Below are 10,518 nucleotides of genomic sequence, written 5' to 3'. Positions count from 1 at the left end.
AACAGATTACACGACAGGAAAAAGACTTCATCCTGACTACCCATTAGGAACTGCTCGCCACTTCCTCCTTGCCAAATTATATGAATTATTCCCTTAAGTCAGAACATACTTTTCTTGCTAACTGGCAAGAAGTCCTCTCCCATGGGCAGACTGCTTTATACTTTGGCTTGAAAGATTTACTCTCTGTTGACCCTCCAATTAATTTAAACATGCAGCATAGATGATTATGCATTATAAAATGTGATTTCACAGAATTGTAAGTTCCTTGGGGTAAGAAGATAAAGTTAATCCATCTCTGTATTTCCATGTTTGTTACATTATACTAAATCTTTGGAAATACTTGATAAAAAATTTCAGTTGCTATGACATGCCATTTTAGATCTATGAATTCGTCTTATATTTTTAAATTTTTAAAAATATTTTATACTTTTTGATGAGCATTCCTAAACACTTTTACAACATTTTAAAATTCAGAGAACTCAGTTATCTTCGTTAGATCTCTATGACTCTTTCGGTACTTAATTCTTTTCGGTAACCCATAAACTCATCTCATTAATTACCTTATAAAATAAAATATAAAGACTCTCTAGACAATTTGAAATACCCTATGTTATGAATTATTATAAATGTTTGAATGTAGAATACCTGAAATTCAGTGCGGAGTAGGGTGAGCCCCTAGGTCTTGGAGTTGGATTGGCTGTGTTTAAATATTGCCTTTGCCACTCATTAGCTAAGTGACATCCACTTAACCTCTCTGTATTTCAGTTTCTTTCTTTTTTTTGTAGAGACAGTTTCACCTTATCAACCTCAGCAGAGTGCCGTGGCGCCCCACAGCTCACAGCAACCTCCAACTCCTGGGCTTAGGCGATTCTCTTGCCTCAGCCTCCCAAGTAGCTGGGACTACAGGTGCCCAGCACAATGCTCGGCTATTTTGTTGTTTTTGCAGTTTGGCTGGGGCCAGCCTTGAACCTGCCACCCTCAGTATATGGGGCCAACACCCTACCCAATGAGCCACAAGCACTGCCCCAGTTTCATCTTTTGTAAATGAGTGGATAGAATTCATTTTATAAGTTTTTCATTCAGCTTACATCATTTATAAGGTATATAAAGTGAATAATACATAGTATTTATTAAATAATATTCACTTGATTTATGAATGGTCAATGAATTTCCATATAGAGAAATGGCTTTTTCTATAAATGGTGCTGCAGTAATTGAATATCTATGGGGGAAAATTTAATCCCTTGTCTTATGCCATAACCAAAACTTAATTCTAAGAGAAAAGTTGGTGATTACATAAGAATATGGATGTAAAAGTATACTAAAGAAGTGTAAAAACGTGTACTAAATAAGTGTAAAATTTAATTGTAATAATTAATTGAACCAAATATTTAATATTACATCATTGTGTGTACTTATAAGTAAACTCTAGAGTATTTATCCCTCAACTAAAAATTTAAAAATTTAAATAGTAATATTTATTATGACATATATGCATATAATTAGAACCTAGTTTTCCTGTTAAATCCCTGTTTCTGTGGGTTTTTGCCAGTAAAATAATTTTGTTTTCTGAATTATTATTCACCTCTTAAAATTCTGCTTCTTAATGCTGTTCTCTCAAATATACATAGAAAGGAAAAGAATGAGTTGGTGAAACACAGGTAAAGAATTTCCCCTGAGAAAAAGGTTGTGTCAGGAGTTTCTCTGGAACCATTGTGCCAAGCAGGAAAACCCACGAGTTCTTTTAGTAGGCAGATCCAGTAAAGATATTTTTGGCACAACACTCATCTCTAGGTACAGGGAATTGTACCTCATTCAAGGAAGAAGCATCTGCATGACGTAAAATGACAATCATCGAAGAAGTAGTGAAAATGCCACTCTGTCTTTCAACTGCTATAATTGGGTAGCTATATTTTTGGAAGAAAACGTGTATAACTTCCTTCCTTATGTCTACTGTCAATGTTTTTTTTCTTAAGAGCTAGAGATGTTTTTGTGCTTAAATTGATTCTAGATTTTTTTTTTTACTAGATATTTGATTTGGGTTGTTTTCTTTTGTTTCTTTTTCTTTCTTTCTTTCTTTTTTTTTTTTTTTTTTTGAGTGCTGCTGCTGCTGATAGAGTCTTAATTTTAAACAAAAATGTTATACAATATTTATACATTCTCCTTATTAGCATAGGTAATTTTTCTATTTAGTGGAGGTAGAACGTGTAGAAATGACTATAAAAAATCATTTCTGTGAGTCTACCTTCAGAGAATAGATCACTGGAGTTATTAAGTAGACTTGCTAGAAAGAGGTTTCTTTTTATTTGGATATTGAATTTAAAGCCATGCCAGATAATGAGTTCTTATGAATTGTGTATAATTTATTAGCTTTCTTTGGGAGCTGAGATCACTAGGCAGAAATTCTCAACCTTTTCCTACCTCTGCTATAAGACTTACCTACTATGCACTTCTCAGTTGTAAAGAAAAGCAGAGATTTGGGATGGGAGGAAAGCTTCAATGATTTTCAAAATGGGCTCTGGACTTTCCTCTTAAGCCTAGGGTTATACAATTTTATAATTCAGGCAATTTTCTGGTCTCTCACCTCTCCCCTCACCTCCACAACGAGAATAAATAAAACCCAAGAGCATAAAAGCCTGGAAATCCACATTTTACACTTTTTTTTGTAGGTGATTGTTAAAGTTTTTTGTGTGTTTTGTCTTCAGTAAGAATGAATGTAGTTACCATCACAAAACTAGTCTTCATTATATTTCCTAAAATTACTCATCCTACCCTCACAATATACAAGAGAGTTATTTGCTGATCACAACGAGTTTTAAATTAAGTCTGATTATATTTTTACCACCATACCACTTTGACAAGCAGTTACGTTTTAAACTGCAACAAGAAATTTGCTTTACTTTTATCATTTAATATTGTCTGTGCAGATTGCAGAGATAGTACCGAATTATAATTCCAGTGTGTTTACTGTATCTTATAATGAATGCAATGATTTTTAAAATTACATAAATAAAGGAGCTGCCACCATACTATTTCTTGTCCCTTTCTTATTTACCTAAATATGTTACAGGTAGCAGAGGAATAAAGCAAAAAAAATGTCTTCCTTAATGACTCTTTTAAATCTGAAAAGGGCCAGAGAAAGGCAAGAAGGTAAGACTTTTCGCTTTTTTCCTACAAACAGGATTCAGTTTCATGTCTAAACTCTTGAAATTTTGAATAAACTTAGGACACATTTTAAAATCCAAAATGCATGTGAGACGTGAAAGCAAAACATCGCATTGTAGAATGATATTTCCTTTAGAATTTGAAGTGGGTGCAAGTGGAGCTGTTAGATTTTACCAAATTAAGATGTGAGAGACTTGTCTCTTATAAAAATGCCAGTTCACCTTTCACAGGCAATTGCAGAGACAGCAAGTTTGCTTCTTTCTACTTTCTGAATGAAGAGAATATACGCTGGAGAAGGGAACACTTGCCCAGGTTTCAAAATTCAGTGCCCTTACCATCTGGGGCTACTGGTTTGATTATCTAATCTGGATCATATGTTTTTTGTACTTTGAGTAACTTAATGTAGAAACAGTAATAATATAGCCAGCTTATCTACTAACATGTGGTGCAGAGCTGATAATGAACAAAAAATACAAGACACAGGGTAGACAGAGTTTTTTGTTAGAGGAGCAGCTCTAACATAATGAAGTCTTAGCAATTTTTTATTTATTGTTATGATTATCATTATTAAAAGACACATTGAGGAAGAATGCTGAGTTTTTTTTTGTTTGTTTGTTTGTTTTCGTTTTTTGGCCTCTCTTCTGTTCCTACTGTCCATGCATAGGTTTTCTGTCTTGGCTTCACTGATAGAAAACATTATCTATTTTTCCCATAAATTTTTTTTGGGGGGGATGCAATTTTGTAGGAAAAGTTAATCAAACATGAAAATAACAGGTAATTTTTAAAAGGGTTTTTGGCATTATGAAGTGAAATAAAGAGCATCCTTTGGAGTACTATAAAATCTTGCAGGTTTTATATGTTTATAAGCTCTATGTGTATACAGATATTATCTTATATTTAAATGTATTCATTGATGAAGTATTGTGTACATGTACAAAATTATAAAGCTATATCTGCATATCTATCTATAGAAACTATAAGACAGCTGCTTTCTTATTTGGGAAAGAGTTCCCTGAGAGAAGCTGCTGTTAGCTGTGGAACTACCCCTGCCTGCGACTCTTAACTTTTCATATATATCCAGGCTGCTTCATTTCTGGAGTAACTCAGTGGATAGTCACATCTGTATTATATTTACACTTCAAACTTCATAAAAATTGGGCTTCTTTCAGGAACCAAACACATGAAGGAAACCTGATGTTAACCGTAAACCTTTAGAATGAATTTGTTTAAGGTTCCATGCTAGATTTTAAGGGATTTTTTTTGCACAGATTTACATTAGGATGCATGCTAAATTTTCATATACTTATGAAACACATGTTACATTTACTATTTTAGTAATAGCATGCTATTGGAAAGTAAACTGTGTTCCTCTCTTCCCCTCATCCCAGCTTTCAGGACTGTGGGAATCTGTTCTGGCTCCAGCTGCCTCTGGAAGCTGTACTTCTCCACCTGGGAATCTAACAGGCATTCTTAACTATTTCCCAGTTTAGGCATTCCGCTGGTCATTCTTCCTTAATTTACCATCTCTACTTGCTTAAGGACTAAAGAAAAGGTAGAGATAAACTTCATAAAAATACATAGTGTAGTCCAGATAGAATATTTGTGGGTGTATGATATTTGATACTATTTGCAAGGCTGGTAATTCTATTTTTTTAAATATTCAAATTATTTTATTTGTCCTACATAAAAGTAAGTACATTTATATGATGAAATACTGCATGATCATACTGTAAAATGAAATAGAAGATGTGTGAAATAAAATATAAAAATATGTAAAATGTCTAATTAGATTTAATATTCTACAATAAGAACAACTAAATCATATAACATAAAAGAAAATTTTAAAAAGCAAATTATCTGAATCAATTGAAGAATAAACGTAAGCAATAAGCATTTCATATACATTGCCGTGGATTTTAAATATAGAAAATAAAAGTAATCACCAATGGCATGGCAATTTCACCATGATTTCATTATTTGAAAACATATCAACATTTCTCTATAAAGAATGCTATTAAAGGTTAGTGGACATCAGTGTTCCATTGACTTGAGCTGCGAAGCTCAAGCTGTGAAGATCTCTATCTTTTCTTGAATTAAAAAGGGGAAGATACCAATGTGTATTGATTTTGGCATACTTTATGGTATAAACACATTGTATATTGTTCAAATTCCTTTATTAGGCCTATCCTCTAGGCCCTGTCCTTCATTAACACAGTGTGTCCAAAATTGTTGCTGTTGGTCATTGGGAAGACTCCGAGAAGTAGTTCATCTTTGTTGTTGCTCCCGGAGCTGCGTTCTCAGCTGAGTAGGGTCAGGGAGCCCTCAGCTCTAGCCTCATCTGATCCACTGACTAGCTTAGTTATCTCCCGCCTAGGTAATTGGTGAGCCCTTCTCTCTCCTTGGAGGAGCTGTGAGCTTCTCCCTCCAGACTGAATTCCCAGGCCTAGGCCACATGGCTGGGATCAGCCAGGACTCAGCAGGGAAGACATAGGCTGCCTGGGTGGCCATGGCATAGAAGATCTACACCATGGTGCACAGGGGCCCTTGGAGCTGGGAGAGCTGGGACAGCTGCTCCCAGGTTAGTGGAGAATGTACCTGCTGTGCCCTCACCTGGGCTAGGTCTTGACAGATGGCCTCAGACATAGCATGCAGGGTCACCAGACTTTTCTGAAGTGGTGGTAGGTGGTCTTTAGGGGAGGGAGACCCGGGCCATATGCTGTGCCCACTGGGCCTGGCATCTTGGGTCTCCTTTTCCCTGCTGTGCACAGTGACTGAGGTCTTTGGTTTCTTTCTGGAAGGTGAGATGCACTCATCCACACAGCTACCTGCTGCTGGGTAGTGGCCATTGTCCTTGGAACTGATTTTTCTCTTCCTGGAGTTCCTCCCACCTGAACTGGCCCCCAGTTCTTGCCTCTGAGTGTGGTTCTCACTGGGACAGGCAGAGAGCACCTTGCCTTTTTCTTCATATGATTTCTTCTCCCAATCTGAGTCTCTACCTGCAAAGCACATTTCTTTGAAACGGGGCTGATTGGTTTGGCATTTGCTGGAGGGGCAGTGGGGATCTGGGTCTTCAGTTTCCAACCTCATGTTGGAAATAAAAGGTCCTCCCTCTCACATGTCCATATTCAGAGTGTCAGGGCTGTTAATTTTAAAGTAAATGCTGAAGTTGTGTTCATACACAGGAGTAGTTCAGCCTTACCAAACAGAAAACACGTTTCAGAATGCGCTCAAGCATACCCTGGATGTTTTGCTGTGTTTTTCTTTTTTTTGTTCTTGTTGTTCTTTAGTTGGTTTGGTTTAGAGAGCTTTATTGTTCCTTTCACTCTTTTTGAGAATGAGAAATTTTTTTATTTACATATCCTTAAATATTCCTCTAAAAGACTAAGTTTACTTTCCAATAGCATGCTATTACTAAAATAGTAAATGTAACATGTGTTTCATAAGTATATGAAAATTTAGCATGCATCCTAATGTAAATCTGTGCAAAAAAACCCTTAAAATCTAGCATGCAACCTTAAACAAATTTATTCTAAAGCAATTAAAATATAGCTAGAACAGTAATAAGAATATCTTTTATTTTTACACTAAAGGAGAATCATGGTTAAGAAACCTGGCTCAGTCTGGGCAGGGTGGCTCACACTTATAATCCCAGTACTCTGGGAGGCTGAGGCAGGAAAATGCTTGAACCCAGGAGTTTGATGTTGCTGTGAGCAAGGTTGATGCTATGGCACTCTAGCCTGGGCAACAGAGTGAGACTGTCTAAAAAAAAAAAAAGCCTAGTTCAAATGAAGATTTACTTTTAAATTTCTATTTAGTTTGTGATTGAGGGCATCAGGGTTCCAGGATTCTGAGAACATTTCAGAGAGTAAAGTTGTTCAATCTCAAACAACATTGAAAGTCTCTAGGATTTCAGCAAATTATGATTTTCAAAATAGCAGTATAGTTAGGAATAAAGATTAAAACCAAGTTCTAAAAATTTTTAGACAGCTGTATATTCTTCAAGCCTATTGAATTCTCTCTGGTAATCATTTATTGGTCCTTAACAGAGTTTCTCTTCTCCCCACTCTTATAAGCTCTTTTGCCTGAATCCAACCCCTCCTTTCTGTCATCCCCAGAAGGCATTTAAACTTCTGCACTGCATCGGGGAGGGTTATTCTCCATTCTCAAGGCTCCCGCATCACACAAAACTTTGACCAAATGAATTCATATGCCTTCTCTCTAATCTGCCTTTTGATCTGATTTGTTCAGTGAACCTTCAGAGAGTGAAGAGAAAGTTTTTTCCCTTTCACTATTATCTGTTCATTAGTTTTGTGCCTGATTTTACATTAAATAGCAGTGGTGAAAGCTGCCATCTTTGTTGTGTCTTTGAACTTAGCAAAAAAGCTTTCAGTCTTTCACCACTGAGTATGACGTTACCTGTGGGTTATTCATAAATGTCCTTCATCATGTTGACTCCTGATTTTTCTGGTGTTTTTACTGTAACGTGTGGTTGATCTTACGAATTCTGTTTTCTGTATCGAAGGAGATGATATGTGTTTTTCTCTTTGCATCCTATGAATGTGGTATATTTTAAAGAACCAACTTTTGGTTTCACTGACTTATTTTTCTAGTCTATTTAATTTATCTCTCTTTGAAACATCATTATTTATTTTCTGATGCTGGATTTGGGCTTAGTTAGCTTTTCATTTTCTAGTATTTTAGGTACAAAGTTAGATTAGGGATTTAAGATCTTCCTTCTTTTTTAATAGGATTTTTACCACTGTACATTTTTTTTTTTCTGAGCACTGGCTCTGTTGCATTTCATAATTTTAATTATACTGTGCTCTTACTTGCATTCTTCTTTAAGTATTTTCTGATTTGTCCTGTGATTTGTTTTCTCACCCATTGACCATTGAAGCATACGTTGTTTAATTTCTACATACTCAGGATTTTCTCAGTTTTCCTTATTTTTGATTTTAGCCCATTCCATTGTTATCAGAGAAAAGACTTTTCAGTTTTCAGTGTGATTTCAGTTTTTATTTTTTATTTAATTTATTGAGACTTATTTTGTGGCTTGACATATGTTCTATGCTGGAGAATGTTCCATGAGCTCTTGAGAAAAATGTGATATCTGTGCTTGTTGGAGAAGTGGTCTTAAGATGTCTGTTAAGAATAGTTGGTTTATAGAGTTGTTCAAGTTTTTATTTCCTTATGGATTTTTGCCAGGATAGATCCTTCATTAAAAATCAGCTCTTCAAATCCACAACCATTATAGTTGGATTACTTATTTCTTTCATCAGATCTGTGTATATTTGCTTCATATATTTGGGGGGAATTTTATTGAATGTGTATGTTATAATTGTTATAGCTTCCTGATGAATTAAACCTTTATAAATATGCAATGTCTTTCTTCATCTTTGTAGCAGTTTTTGAATTAATTCTATTTTGTGTTATTACTTTAATGACTCCTACTCTCTTTTGTTTATGTATAGAATATATTTTCTACTAAATATTTTTATAAATTCTAAATGCATAGTGATAAATGTAATAAAACCATTCATTCAATCATTGATTCAAAATTAATTGATTACCTGCTACTTGGGTCATTATGAAAATTCTGAGATATACAAAAATCAAGAAACGTAAAATCCTCACAACAGAAGCAAAGCCCTCCTAGCAACACTGATAACCAAGCAGGTTAAAACGTTCCCAGGTGAGTCAGAAAGGATGCTGTCAATTGTGTTTCTTGTGAAATAATGGACCATAACCCAGTCTGTCTCAAAACATGAGTGACTCATGTATCTCTAAGTTTTAGAACTTATGTTAAAGTACCCTTCATTTTATTCTGATCTTTCAAATAACACAAAAAATTGTGTTTTCACTGTGGTCTTTCAAATAAGAACATTGTTTATTAAAATGTTTTCTGTAATTCTTATTAAAATATAACATACACAACAAACCACCCATTTTAAATGTATTGTTTGATTAATAATAATAAATTAAAATAAATAAATAAAGTCTCTAAAATGTCTTTGTAAGCCCTAAATCCTTGCCCCAGCTAGTCATTTTCCTACTTTCTTTTACTATAGGTTAGGTGTCCTTCTACAATTTTAGAAAAATGTAGTATCTATTCTTTTACAGTTATGTTCTTTTCTTTCTCAAAATGTATTTGAAATTCGAAGATTGCACACATGTGTAGTTCATTCCTTTTGATTGCTAACTAGTTTTCTCTTCTGTGATTATGCAATCTATTTATCCATTTGAATTCTTCTGACCCTTGGGTTATTTCCAGCTTAGGGTTCCTATGAATAAAATAATATGCTTTACTATGTATATTTGCTTACATTGTTTTGTGAACAATTTTATTTCTCTTGAATAAATGTCTAGAAGTGAAAATTTGAGTGATATATAACTTTATGTATTACCATTTAAGAAGCTGTCAAAGGAAAGATCTGTTTAAGACTTTCGTAATTAGGCTGTTGAGACTTCTTATCATTAAGTTGTGAACATGTTTTACATATTCAGGGTACAAGTCCTATAGGTGAATATGTTGTAAATATTTTCCCACAGCCTATGATTTATAATTTGTTTTTCAGTGTTGTCTTCAAAATAACAAAATCTTTTAATTTAAAAAAGTTCATTTTTTTATGCTTTGTGCTTTGTTTCCTAAAAAATATTTATGAGACCAAAGTTGTATACATTTACTTTGTCTTCTTCTAAAAGGTTAAGTTTTTTTTTAATTATTAAATCATAGCTGTGTACATTAATGCAATCATGGGGTACAGTGTGGCGTTTTCATATACAATTTGAAATATTTTCATCAAACTGGCTCTTACATTAAAGTATATAATATTGTTCAACTTACATTAATTCCTTTTGAGAATATAATCTTTTCTGCAATTCAAGAAGCTTGAGAATGTCATTGGCTCTTTGTTGGAGAACACGGTAATATCACTGAACACAAACAGAACGCATATTTTTTAGACAAGGCCATTGAAAGAAATGTGTCATAACTTTGTGAATTAAACAGGATACTATGTTTACCATAAAATATGTAACATTGCAGTTTTTAAGTTTTAAATCTTGATAATGTTAAACAGATGCCACCTAAGCAGTAGGGCATTTATATTTATGAACTTTTCTCTTATTCAAATGTGTCATTCTCAGCTCACAAGTCTACTGCTGTGATTCCACATTGGATAAATCAGGTAGGGATGCAAAACCAGTAAATCTTTACAGAAGGAATTATGCAATATTTAGCAAAATTGTGCATTTACACTTCGACCCACAAAACAACTCCTAGGATTATATCCTAAAGACAAAATGGCAAAAATACAAAAGGCCTTTACATATACTCTTTACTCCAGAACAACG

The 10,518-nt window shown here is 34.3% G+C and overlaps 1 pseudogene; it reads right to left on the bottom strand.

Moving 5' to 3' along the window:
• Nucleotides 1–5,462: 5,462 nt before the first annotated feature.
• Nucleotides 5,463–6,252, bottom strand: LOC100960154 (annotated as a pseudogene).
• Between the last annotated feature and the right edge of the window lie 4,266 nt (nucleotides 6,253–10,518).

Source organism: Otolemur garnettii, unplaced genomic scaffold (genome assembly GCF_000181295.1).
Source record: "Otolemur garnettii isolate 467f Iridium unplaced genomic scaffold, OtoGar3 scaffold00024, whole genome shotgun sequence".
NCBI lineage: Eukaryota > Metazoa > Chordata > Mammalia > Primates > Galagidae > Otolemur > Otolemur garnettii.
Note: the sequence above shows the minus strand (reverse complement) of the source record. Positions and strands in the feature narration are given on the sequence as shown.